We start from the raw sequence: 13,189 nt of genomic DNA on the forward strand, positions 1-13,189 counted from the left end.
TTGCCCACCTCTCAGTGATATCTTAGTCTCTAAGAATCTTAAATTGCATACCCTGACTATTATTCTAAATTCTGCTCCAGTCTTAACCCTTTTAACTGGTTTTTGAAAGATATAATTGGCTTTTGAAAGATATAACTTACAACAGAATATTCCCTTTACCTACACGAGATGATAAAATAACAGAATTTCCAAAAGGGACAGAAACCAGGGGGGAAATGGCATTTTATATTAGTTCTCCATAAAACAGAATTTTGCAGAAGCACTTGTAGCTTCATGCTAAAAGAAATGTGGCCAGATGTTTGTCCAGTCAGCACTGTGGGTGAATTTGACTATGATCCTGGTAAGGGACCTGTAAAACACATCACCATGCCCCATCGCATTGTGCTGAGCATGCCTCTCACTGAGTGAATCAAACAGAGTGACTACAGCCCCTCAGGGTGCATTCTGGTAATTCTACTAAGCCAGTAACAGTCATCTGTCAGAAAAGGCACGGTTCCAGTCCCCCTCTTTCTCTCTTAGTCCCTGAGGCAAATTTATTCCTGGAATCCACAGACTTAAGCAACTTTGGTATGGCATATTAAACAGCCCATATTGGAACTACTTCCTGGAAGTATCTTACAGACTTAGAAACAAGACAAATAATTTGGTTTACAGTATTTTTATTGTTAATACTACTCTTAAAATTACACCTAACCCCATCCTCACTGTAGCTTGCACTGCACAGACATAAAAACAACTATTTTGCCTCTGAAGTACCTTATAGAGACATGTGAAGGAACAGGTTGTAACTGGTTCATATGAAAAAGCATCTCTAGCAAGAGTTACGTAGCTATGCTCAGACTCTGACAAAGCTCAAGGCAGAGACCTGATGCTTGAAAAAGCAGAGAAAGAGGGGTTTAGGGGTATTACACAGATTTTGTGCTATGCATAATCAGCAGCATGAAAGTGAATGTATAAGACTGGTATCATTTGTATAATGGTAGTGAAGGATATTTCTCAGTGATGTAGATTAGACATGGCTTGAAAAGTAAAGAGAAGTCATTTGTATTTCACGCAGTGAAGAAAATGAACCAATGGCATTGTGCAAAAAAAGAGGAGTGACAGCACTGGGACAATGAGCTGAGAAAACGACCTTTGCAATTGGATTGAAAGACAATGAAAGCTTTGTTAAGTGTATAGATGTTATGCATATATAGCTCCCAGCAGCTGGTTTTCGGGGGGCATAGAGAGACCATGGAAGCTGAGAAGGTAAGCTAAGTATGCCTGAAAAAGATAAAATACAGTAACAGGACAGACATCAACTGCTGCAAACAAAGCACAGCCCACAGATTAAGAACTTGAACAGCTGTTTTGGATGAGAAAAGAGACAGCATAAGCACATTTACCATTAAGTGAATTGTAATTAAAGGTTAGAAATACTTGTAAGAATTTTATACAAATCTGAGACTGCAGTCTGGAAAGCAGTAGTAATGAAAACTATCTCAAAAACAGTATCAGTCCTGAAACACTTAGCACATAGTGAATTTAAGGTAACCCAGGCAGCTCTTCTTAAAACAGAGGTGAATCTCAATTCAGTTTAAAGGAATTACAATATATTTACTGTCTTTCTCCCAGCTTCTCTACAGTTTTCCCACTGGGACTTAAAAACCGTGCAAGCAGAGATGAAGGGTAAGTCTTAAGAAAAGGCCTGTCTTCTGCCAGAACTCTTGAGTACTGATTTGGGGATACAAAGATGTGGATTTGGATTAGCAGGCTACCCATTGATTTTCCCAGCATACTGAATCCCCCTGGATTGTAAGGGCCTAGACACAGTATAAAGAGTAAAGGAGTTCCTGCTTTGTCCAGGAAAAGAAGTTTTATTTTCTCATTCTGTCCAGGTGGTGTTCTGCCATGGAAAAGGGATTTGCTGTAAGCCTTTAAGTATTGTACACTGACCAAATTTTCTATTAAAAAGTTCTGTGTGGACAAATCAGACTACAGCACACATTTAGGAAAACTCAGGAGACCTACAGGAGCACTTTCATGCAGTGATAGCAACAAATACTATGACAGCTAGCAAAATTCAGCTGTGAGCTGCTAATTATTGTGTGCTCCGAACATCTTTCACAGACTAAAACCCTCTGCAGTTGGAGCTCTGCAGTCTCTGAAAGGCTTATCTGGAGTTTATCCTCTGGAGGCTGCAGGGAGAAAGGGAGTGATCCTTCCCTGACTAATTATGTAGCTTTATCTGCCTTCTCAGATAGAATATGAAATGTCAGTTTTGAGAGCTTTTATATTTTTGGGGGTTTTTTTCTTTTTCATATTAAAAAAATAGCTTTTTGATATATAGGGCTCTAAGAAACAATTCACCATTATTTTCCCAGGAGGAGGAAAAGTTGCCTGTGGGATAATGAATTCCTCTTTCTGTGCTTGCATACAACCTGGTGGTGTGAGCCCAAGCTGTATCTAGCCTGGAAGAAATGATACCACTCCAAGGCTGCCTTATAGTGGGGAGAGGTGCCATCTTTCTAGCATGGCCTGTAAGGAATCAAAGAAAGGATTACCCTGTGATACTAGCTCACAGCACTAGTAAGATTAAATAGTCTTATTAATCTATAATAGCCGACATACTATACCTTCTCAGTGTTTTCCTCCTTTGCTTTTCTAGGACTGGAATCAATTTCTGTTTCAATCTGATCTGCAAGTCTGTGAACTTCTACATACACAGCCATCAGGTCTTGAAATCAGACAGCTCTTTATGGTGCTCCGTCTGGGTTGTCTGGCAGGCTTTCACATGACACTGTCTTCTCAGCATAGTAATGCTTCATCTGGTCTTTGGTGGAACACAGTTACTTGTAATATCTTTGTTTTCTACCTGCTAAATGCATTTACTGACCAACATTTCTTACCTAAATAATAGCATAGCTCTAAATTTGGCCTTCATTTCTTGCCAACAGAGATTCCCTTTCACTAAGTTATGGAATTGTTACATTGTTTTAATTCTCCCTATGAATGTGATATTTTTCTTTAGGAAAGGGGGTCTGCTTCCACAATCTCATCTAGGTTAAATCTCATAATTTTTAAGCCGTAGTTCTACATTTTAATATGAAAAAAGGTATCCTTCTACAAACTCATCTGGAGTTTTTATCTTGGACATATTTTATTATTTAACTGTATTCAGCAAACAGAAACCCACAAGCTTGGCTAACAGCAGTCAAGTCTCTAGCTTATAAATGGAATTAATAACATCATAGCCGTAAGTTTAATATTTTGCTTGTATTGTTGCCAGCTCCCTGATCTCCGAGTACTCACTGTAGAAACAAACCTCTGGTGCTAGCCCAGAATAAGAATGTATTTGATTTTTGCCCCAGTGTTAGGTTTTGAGTTCCTGTCTGCAGTAATTAATTATAAACCACTGCTCCTAGGACTTCCTCTCTATTACCGTTTTCCAAAGAGCAGCACCTGATTTTGTATACAGGTTGATTATTGTTTCTTCCCAGGTGTATTACCTTACATTTATCTATATTAAATCTCATTTCTCTTTCCTCTGACCATCTCTCAAAAGTTGTCCCTGACTTTATTCCCCAGTGAAGAGAGATCCTTTCTCAGAGCAGCTTTGTTTATGCGATGCCTTGTTAGAAGTGCATAATAAGTAAAATAATTGTGTATCTCTTCTAGACTTTTCATTTCCTCTTTTCTGCATTCCAGTTCTGCTCCCTCTGATGTAGTCATTGACTTCAATTCAATTAAGAACAAGCATTTAAAGAGTTGGCCCATTGTTTCAATAATGGCAGTAGTCCATTTATTGAAATTTCTTAATCCTTTGTTTGGATTAAATTTCTTGTTCTCTTCTGAAACAAGCATGGGGGATGAAAGAAGAGATTAAACTATATTACACTGCATCCCAAGCCCACAAGAAGTATTTCATAAAAGTGATTTGTAAATAATCTCAGTGTCTGCTGGTTTTCTGCACCTGAAGGAAGTTGTGTAATTTCATGCTAGCACTTTCATTTTGGCATATTTGGATTAATTTGTGTCTCTGCTGGATCCAAGTCTGACTTTTAGCTGACAGATACTTGGCTCTGGGCTAGCTTTTGGCACAGTAGCCCCAGTACTGTACATCAACATTGATTTGTACCCTGATGCCTCTAAAGTCTTCTATAATTGTCTCTACATATCAGCAAAATTAAGATGAATTAGCTGAGAGCAACCCTTTGGGTTTCAGATAGCCTTTGACAGAATCTTGCACAGGAAGTAGATTTGCCTGGTCCCAGCCAGCAGTCTAACTGAATCTGAGAAAGGTCCTCATACAGATGAGAAAGTGAATCTTTTCTACCAGTGTCACTTGAAATGTTCTTGAAATGCTCTATAGATGACAAGATTTGCTGCAGTAGTTTCTCAGGGGTTTGGGAGTTCATGCTCCCTTCCTGATTTTGGCACTAATGATCATGCAGTCCCGCAGGGAGTCAGCTCAGCAATGAAGCTAATTAATTACTGCAGACAGGAGCTCAAAATCTAACATTGTTGAAAAATCAACTGCCTGTGCTGTTTTGTCTGCAGCTGGTCTCCAATGACTGCATTTGGGGAAAATCTTTAGCACAACTAAGAGCAAAAATGCTCTCTTTTCCTTTCTCTCTCACTCTGCTGCTAAAATAATACAGCAGTGAAGGATGGAATAGTACCAAATGCAACAAACTGAAAAGTGGTTAACTAATGTCAAATTAAGAAAAATTAGTTCTCAACATTTTTAACACTAGGGTACTCTTAGCAAGGGTACAGCTAAAAATGTAAGACTGGAAGAAACCATCTGGGTCACTGAGTCAGTCCCTTCAAACACAAGTTGTTATTCTATAATGACTGAATCCAGAATGATCCACAGAATATTGAACCTGCATGTTTCCATACAAGACAAGCCTCTTTCATCATCTTACAATAATCTTAAGACTTACCGTGAACACAAAAAGTCACATCAACAATATGCTTCAGGAAATGAACAAATTAAATCATGGACATTCTCTGTGTCTCAAGACACAGATTCCCAATCTTTTTTCCCTTCCCCTTCTCACCACATGAACCAGCACATCAGCATCAGGTCAGGTCACAAGTTTAAAACACACCGTATAAAAGAGTGATTCATTTTCAGACACATCAAATACCTGAAATCAGTGGAGAATAAGCACGATTTTTGGGGGTTTAGTTCAAGCTTAGTTCTTGGCTGCAAAGCTCCCTGGACCAGCCTCCTGCTCAGCTGCAAAAATCCCAGGACAGACCATGATAGTTCTGACTTAGATAAGGATAAGCTGTGAAACTGTACTTCAGAGATGAAATTTCTCATTGCAGCAAAGTCAACTAAATGGCTAGCTGCCATTGAAAAGAGCAGCTCCATACAAGTCTGTCCCAACTGGCACTGCTATTAAATAAACTATTCAGTAATTACTTACTTTTTATGGTGAGGTTTGTTTTCTTCTAGTTCAGCTTGCCATGGCCACCAGAAAAATGGAAATGCATGGCCAAGGAAGAGGGGGAGAAGCAGAATGATCTCACTTGTTTTTTTTTTTGCAATGGCAAACTGAAAGCATTGTGGTTATATTACAAAGCTGTGCTGCATAAGCAGTTCCCCTTGAATGCTCCTATCTGCTCTTGTACCATTTGTGTGCCAGCATCCACAGTCATACAGCCTACGTTAGACAGGATCAATGCCTAATCAAACTCAAGAAATTTGGAAAAGTAAAAGAACAGGTTTTTTTTCCTCCTGAAAGCGGTGTTCCCTGATTGAGTTCATGTTAGAGCTGAATAAGATTTGCCTGTCTAATAGCAGAATAAGAAAAAGATATGGTATACAAAGAGTTGGAGGAACTGTGGACAAAATTTTCAGGTTTTCCAAGGAGGTCCATTCCTAAGTGAATGTAGGCAACAGCCTGCATCAAGCACAGAGCTGGACTAGATGATTTGCACATATTCTTCCCAAGCAACATTTCTGTGATTTTATAATTCTCTGCCCCAGGAATTAAAGTCATACACCTGTACTCAGAGCAGTTTTTGTACATGTGCCAAATGAGATTAACAAATAAGTGCATTTCAAACTTGCACAAGCTGTTAATGACAATGTCTTTCTTACCAGTTTTGTATGTGTCCAGACATAAGCTCGCCAGCTCTATTAAATTTCAGCTTTTCTTGGGTAAAACTCCTAGCTGGGTGCTATTTCCACTTCTCTGCTGCCCAGAAAAAAAGTCACTCAGAGCTTTCACAGCAGTCTGACACTGTGCTCTCTCAGTGCTTCTTCACTCTTATTTCTCCCTTGTTTCTTCTACTCTGAGCACAGCAATAGAATAGTTCTCTTCCTAATGTAGGACATCTCCTACAGGAAGAACAAAATTAACTCTTCACAATGCAGCCTCTCCCTCTTTATTTAGCAAAAGAGAATTATAATTTCTCTGTATTAGTGGGATTTATGGATCATCTAAGAAGTGAAAATGGATATTGTATGCAGAAGACCTGATGGACATTGCTCCTTTGATTCAGAGCATGCATTAAGTAGTGCAAACACACATTGAGAATGCAAGTGTCAGACCTCCACAGTTCTAGGGACCTTATCTACCCATCTATTGGCACATGCAATGTATCAGCAAATGTCAGCTGTAATACATAATAACTGATTATCCTCTGTATGAAAAAAGGGAGTAACTATTAGGATGTGACCTTGCTCTACACACAGCATCAGAAAAAGCAGTGCCCATGATTAAAGAAGGATATATAAGCACTAGAAAAAAAAATCAGAGGGCAGAAAAAAATGATCCAGAGGTTGAAAAATAACACCTAAGGTATCAGGTTTAAGACATCTATTAAATCTATCAGAGAAGAGTGGTGACTGGATCACTGTACCCAGATATACAGACATGGAAAAAGTACTTGATTGTAGGGTGAGCTTTTCATTCTTGCAGACAGAAACATAAAAAGATATAATGAATGGAAACTGGAGTCAGCCAAATTCAGGATTAAAATTATGCAATTTTTTAGCAGTGGGAGTAACTAGACATTGGAACAACTTACCTGAGGAGGTGGTAAGTCATCATTGCTAGGAGTCTTCCAGGCAAAAATGAGGTATTTTCCCAGGAGCCATACTCCAGTCCAGCCTCTAGGAAATCTCCTGAAAGAGATTAGGCAAAATGATTGCTTGTTTACAGCCTACCAGACAGGAAGGTTTTTCATACAAGTCTATAAATGTACCCCAACAAAGTGCCTGCTATGCTGCCTGAGATGGGGAACTGAGGCTGGGACTGTGGTATCAAATTTATAAGGTCCCTTCTGGAAGAAATAGTACCCTTGTATCGCAGGCACAAATTTGATTTAAATATTTATCATCTGGTAGCAGCAGATGGATTTTTTAAATAAATAAATAATTTTTAAGAGAACAGAAATCAAACATATATTGCTTATAAATATTTACATAGTTTTCATAGATAATGTTGGCTTTTGTGTTTCTCTCTTTAAATGCATTTTGCCAAGTGCCATGACTTTAGAAGTCAGAGATATCTGTGCATGCATATATTTTTTTGGCAAGCACAGTGGAAAAAAACCTAATTGAAGATACCATCAAAAATAATTTAAAAAAAATTAAATACACAACTGTTGATTATTTACTCTGTGTGTGCCTTTTTCTAAGCAATATTATTTTTAAAAATCTATGTTACTGCTACGAAGTGGTCATTATCACTGCCATACCTTGAACAAAAAAAATTGGTTGACGACATTATAACATTTACAACGATTGTTCAAATCTTCAGGGAACTGGATCCCTCTGTGACATTAAACAATTTACAAAGCATTAGGAGCAACCACACCAATACCAAAAAGCTATGAATTCTCATAATTTTAATAATTTCACAGGTATCATATCTTAATCCATTATGTACAAGTATATTATGCAGCATAGTTGCTTGCTGACTTGCCACGGGTCAATTATCATAGATTATAGTTTGGTTTGGAAGGAACTTTGAAGATCAGCTGGTTTCAGCCCACATGCCATGCACAGGGACGCCTTTCACTAGAACAGATATCTCAGAGCCTCATCCAACCTGATCTTGATCACTTTTAGGAATGGGGCAACCACAACTGCTCAAAGTGACCTGTTCCAGTGCCTCATCACCCTCACAGTAAGAAACTTTTTCCTAATATCCAATCTAAACCTAACTCCTTTCAGTCCAAAGCCATTGCCTCTTGTCCTATCACTACACACCCTTTTGAAAAGTCTCTCTCCAGCTCTCTTGCAACCCCTTTCTAAGTGGTAAAGGCCACAATCAGGTCTCCCCAGAGCCTTCTCTTCTCCAGGCTGAACAACTCCAGCTCCCTCAGTCTTTCCTCGCAGGAGAGTTGCTCCAGCCCCCGATCTCCTCTGGACTCAATCCAATGGGTCCATGTCCTTCTTGTGTAAGGGACCCCAGAGAGCTGGATGCAGCCTTCCAAATGGTGTCTCATGAGAGCAGAGCAGAGGGGCAGAATCCCCTCCCTCGCTCTGCTGGCCATGATGCTTTGGATGCAGCCCAGGACACGTTTGGCTTTCTGGGCTGCAAGTGCACATTTGCTGGCTCATGCCCAGCCTCTCATCCACTCATACCCCCAAGTCCTTCTTCCCAGGGCTGCTCTCAATCCGTTCCCTGCCCAGCCTGTATTCGTGCCTGTGATTGCCCACACCCACTTGCACTTGGCTTTGTTGAACTTCATGAGGTTTGCACAGTCCCATGTCTCCAGCCTGTTCAGTGCATCCCTTCCCTGCAGTGTGAAGACTGCACCACAGAGTTTGGTGTTGTCAGCAAACTTGCTGAGAGTGCCTTCAACATCCCTCTCTATGTCACCTTGCAAAGGTGTTAAACAGTGCATGTCCCAATACTGATCTCTGAGGAACACCACTTGTCACTCCATTTGGACATCAGGCATTGACCACAACTCTTTGGTGTGTGATTATCCAGCCATATTCTTATCTGCCAACTGGTCCATCCATCAAATCTGTATCCCTCTAGTTTACACGCAGGGCTATTGTAGAGGATAGTGTCAAACGCTTTGCACAGGACCAGGCAGATGATACCAGTTGCTCTTCCCTTACCCACCAATGCTGTTACCCCACTGTAGAAGACCAACAAATTTGCCAGGTTTGATTTGCCCTTAGTGAAGTCGTGCTGGCTGTCATCAATCACTTCCTTATTTTCCATGTGCCACAGAACACTTTCCAGGTGGATCTGCTCTGTTATCTTGTCAGATACCTCGCAAGGTGAGATTGACTGGCCTCTAGTCCCCTATATCTTCCTTTTCCCCATATTGAAAAATGGGGGCATTTCCTCTTCTCCAGGCAGAAGGAACTACACCAAACTGTCACAGCTTCTCAAATACATGGATAGTGGTTCAGCCACTTCCTCTGCCACTTCTCTCAGGACCTGTGGATGTATCTTATCTGGTCCCATGAACTTGGGCACCTTCAGGTTCTTGTAACCTCATCTTCTCCTAGAGTAGAACCTGATCTTCTTCCTTCTCCCAGTCCCTGCCTTTGCATTCTGCAACCTGGGTGCTGTGGCTAGAGTGCCTGTCAGTGAAGACTGAGGCAAAAAAAGTTGTTGTATACCTCAGCTTTCCCCATATATTGGATAACCACATGCCCCATTTCCTTACAGATAGGGCCCACATTTTCACTAGTCTTTTCTAGTTATTACTGATGGCTCACGACATTCTAATCAAACCTCTGTCTCATCTGTCTGTCAAATGGAAATGAAACAACAGAGAGAAGCTGCCAGAATAACTATTTGACATCCTTCAAAAAATACCAAAAAAGGAGAAAGCTCTTATAATATCCTTTATCCCACAGGTCATTCTGAACACTGCCTCTTGAACAATGTTTCTTCAGCTTACCTTGTTCTTACTAATAAGCACTAGCCTTCCTATAAACATCAACTTGAATATTCAGATTTTGAAAGAATGCTATGTTTATAGATATATTAAACAGTTATTTAAAAAGACAGCAATTCTGCAGTCAGTGCTTTGGGGATATATTTGCCATCCAGTCACATAGACACAGAATTTATGTTGTAGTCATGATTGTATCTCCAATCTGAAACATAGCTTTGTCTCACTGAAGGGGGAAGGCAACTCTCCTGATAAATGTACTGGAGGAGAATGTGCTTTGCTCTTTGTCATATTGCTGTCTGCCTCCATGACCTTGAAGCAGATATTCACAATTTCTATAAACATCTGGTGACTGAAAAAATTACCATCTCCTTCTTCTTGGCTCCTCTTAGTGCTTACGGGCAGAATTAAGAAGTAAAACAGAATGGTTTTAAGAAGCAGCTAGGTTGGATGCCCATTATTCCACAGCAACAACTCAGAGCCTGAAAAACACACTTAAAAGTGCATCTTCTGTTTTTACCGAGAGGGATGTAAACCCTAGAACAAAGCCACATCTGACACCTGTATGTGGCAAATGCATCTGTTACTGAAGCTAAACCCTACAGTGGTAATGAACAAGAGCCCACGAGCAAACAACTTCTCTCTGTGGATGCCCACATATGGCCTCATGCAGCTTGTGCAGAATCCTCCAGCCAGGTCTGAGCCAGACTCACAGGCACTGTGTATTTGCATGACCACAGTGTTGTATCTAACCTAATTAGCACCATGTCCGACCTAATTAGCACCACCTATCACAGGGTTAAGTACTTTGGGTGCAACAGCACTCACAAGTCTTCAGCTGCTGTCTCCTATTTTACAAGTAACTCAATGAATATATGCTAAGTCCTGTGCACCGCTGCATGGTGTAGAGGTGCCCCCTGTCATGTTTGTGTTGCTTGTTTTTTAAAATAGCAAACACAGATAATTTGATTTTATTGCTTCCAAAGCAATATGCTGCTTTGCTCACTGCTGTTTTTCTACACAGTTTCTATTTAACTGAATAGAAAAAAGAATGCTTAGCACACCAAGATACTAGGATGAAATATGTTTAGGATATGCTTCTACATGTGTCTAAAAAGAACCCAAACAGTAAAAACAGCTAGGTGAAAAGAAATCCCTAAATCTCTATGCTCAGCTGCCCATGTAAGTGCTGACTCTCTGCTATCATGTCTCTGGGGCTCTAATTTACAATTCTGTAAGATGTTACTGTAAACTGCTTAGTAGCAATGCTATGACCATTTGCACAAGCATGAATGATGATCCAAGGTGTGAAAGCAACAGAAAATAATCCTCTGAAACTTATATGTGACCTTAGGGAAGTACATCTCCTCCAGGGCATAGCTTTGGGAATTTTTGCTCTAAAAAAAAAAAAAATAAAAATTCTGTTTGATCCCTTTTAGTTTCTCAAATAAACTGATAGACTATGCCTGTTTCAAGTTAACACATGTATACATTAAGTGTAGTAATGTAATCCAAAATTCCTACAAGCAAGTAAACTGGGCATTATCTGCTGGCAGTTTACAGTATGTGTCATGGTAAGAGAAAATTTTGAGAGATTTGAAAGATGCAGCAATTGCTCCAGAAAGTGTATTCCATATGTTGAGGGTGACCAAAAGGACATCATTAACACAGCTACAAGAAAAGCAGATGGAGTAGATATGGAAACTGAGAGAGGACAGGCAATGACAGGGAAGACAACGTTGTGAAGTGCTGTGGTGCAATTGAGGCCAAAGTTGAGCTGACAGAGCACCCAGCTGCTGCTGAGTGGGTGGGCTCCATGGGCTCTTCAAACAATAGCCAAGAAAGCCCATAGAAGAAATGAGTGCTTCTGTGCCAGGTTAGCTCTCACAGCTGGCTCCCTTGGGTGGGACAAGCACCTGTGTTGGCACAAAGGAACCAACAGGAACCAGCATGAGCTGAGGGGTTAGGAAGGAGGTGCAGCACTACCCTGTCAGCAGCAGACAGCTATTAGCTTGGCTCATCATCAGAATCAGGTCACAGCCTAACAGCTGGCAACAGCCCTACATAAACCAGCACAAGCCATGGCTGCTCTGCAACCCTGCATCTCTCACTGCTTGTCCCTGCTGCAGACTCAACCGCTTCATAGCCTTGACTGGAGAAATAAGCTGGTTGTAAAAGGCTCCTCTCCTCCCTCCCCCGTGCTATTTTTCAGCCAAATCAGGTTCCTAATCTGGTTTATCACACAGCTGAACAAAACAACTGTGCCAGCAAACCAGCGGGCATATCAAAGAGACAGGAATGGATGGCTGGGAGCAAAAACTGTCTTAGGCCAGCACAGCTGCCAAAATAATCGTCAAACTGCACTCTCAGAGGGCTACAGGGTTTGCAGAGACAGGGAAATCTAGGGAGATACACTAAAGAGGTGAGTACAAAAAGGAACCACAGAAATAGGCTGAGGAGATAAGTGCAAGAATAGTGTTTCAAGCGACCTTTTCGACAGGTCAGGTCAGGCCTGGGAAAAAAAAAGCTGTCATAAGCAGGATAAGAGAGAACAAAAGCCTAAAAAAGCATATCTGTGATGTGAACAAAGATAAGAAGATACTTCGGAGAAGAAAAGGAAATAAAATTCATTTACATCAAGATAAACAGGTCAAAAAAAGAGTGAAGTCAAAGATGACTCCCGTGACTCCTACAGATCTGATTGACAGACTGTAATTGTGTGCCTTCCAGACAGGATTGCAAACTCCTTGTCCAGGAAAAAACAGGGGTCCTTGTGTAGGAATTGCAGATGGAGTATCAACTCAGGTTCTCTGAAACAGTATACGACATTTCCTCAACAGATGGAAGTTTTTAATCCTGAATGCCTTCCTATGCAGTTTTTTCAAATTAGCTTGAAAACTAAAATACTTGCCCTTGTTCATAAGGATAGAAGTGGACAGTATCATGTCATGGAGGACAGAGGTTAAAAATTTTTCAGATACTTTGTGAACCTTTACATAAGAATCCAGAATGGGCCAATGCTACTTTTCTCAGCCTTTACCTTTGTTGAGGAAGAAGGTGTACTCAGATTCAGAAGCCTTGACTCTGCCTCCACTGTCATTTTGTTACTGTCAAAATGTAGAACTGCAGCTAGGAGTGTTTAAGAGCTGATTTTGATGAAAAATTATTACATCAGGATGTAATCAGTCCACATTTGTCTGTTTCAGTAATGGAATGAAAAAGTAAGCCACTCTCAATTTTTGGAATTATACCCAACTCCTAGAGATATTTCCATGCAATCTTGTCTCCTTCAGTGCCATCCAGTGGAATGAACGTGAAA

At 40.5% G+C, this 13,189-nt stretch overlaps 1 long non-coding RNA gene across 1 annotated transcript; it reads right to left on the reverse strand.

Annotated features, from left to right (window-relative positions):
- Window positions 1-736: 736 nt before the first annotated feature.
- Window positions 737-5,523, reverse strand: LOC116996170. The gene is made up of 3 exons (XR_004417892.1): window positions 5,421-5,523; window positions 2,616-2,812; window positions 737-2,517 (listed from the first exon to the last, which is right to left on the reverse strand). It is a non-coding gene; the product is annotated as an uncharacterized LOC116996170 (long non-coding RNA).
- Window positions 5,524-13,189: the final 7,666 nt, after the last annotated feature.

Source organism: Catharus ustulatus, chromosome 5, assembly GCF_009819885.2.
Source record: "Catharus ustulatus isolate bCatUst1 chromosome 5, bCatUst1.pri.v2, whole genome shotgun sequence".
Taxonomy (NCBI): Eukaryota; Metazoa; Chordata; class Aves; order Passeriformes; family Turdidae; genus Catharus; species Catharus ustulatus.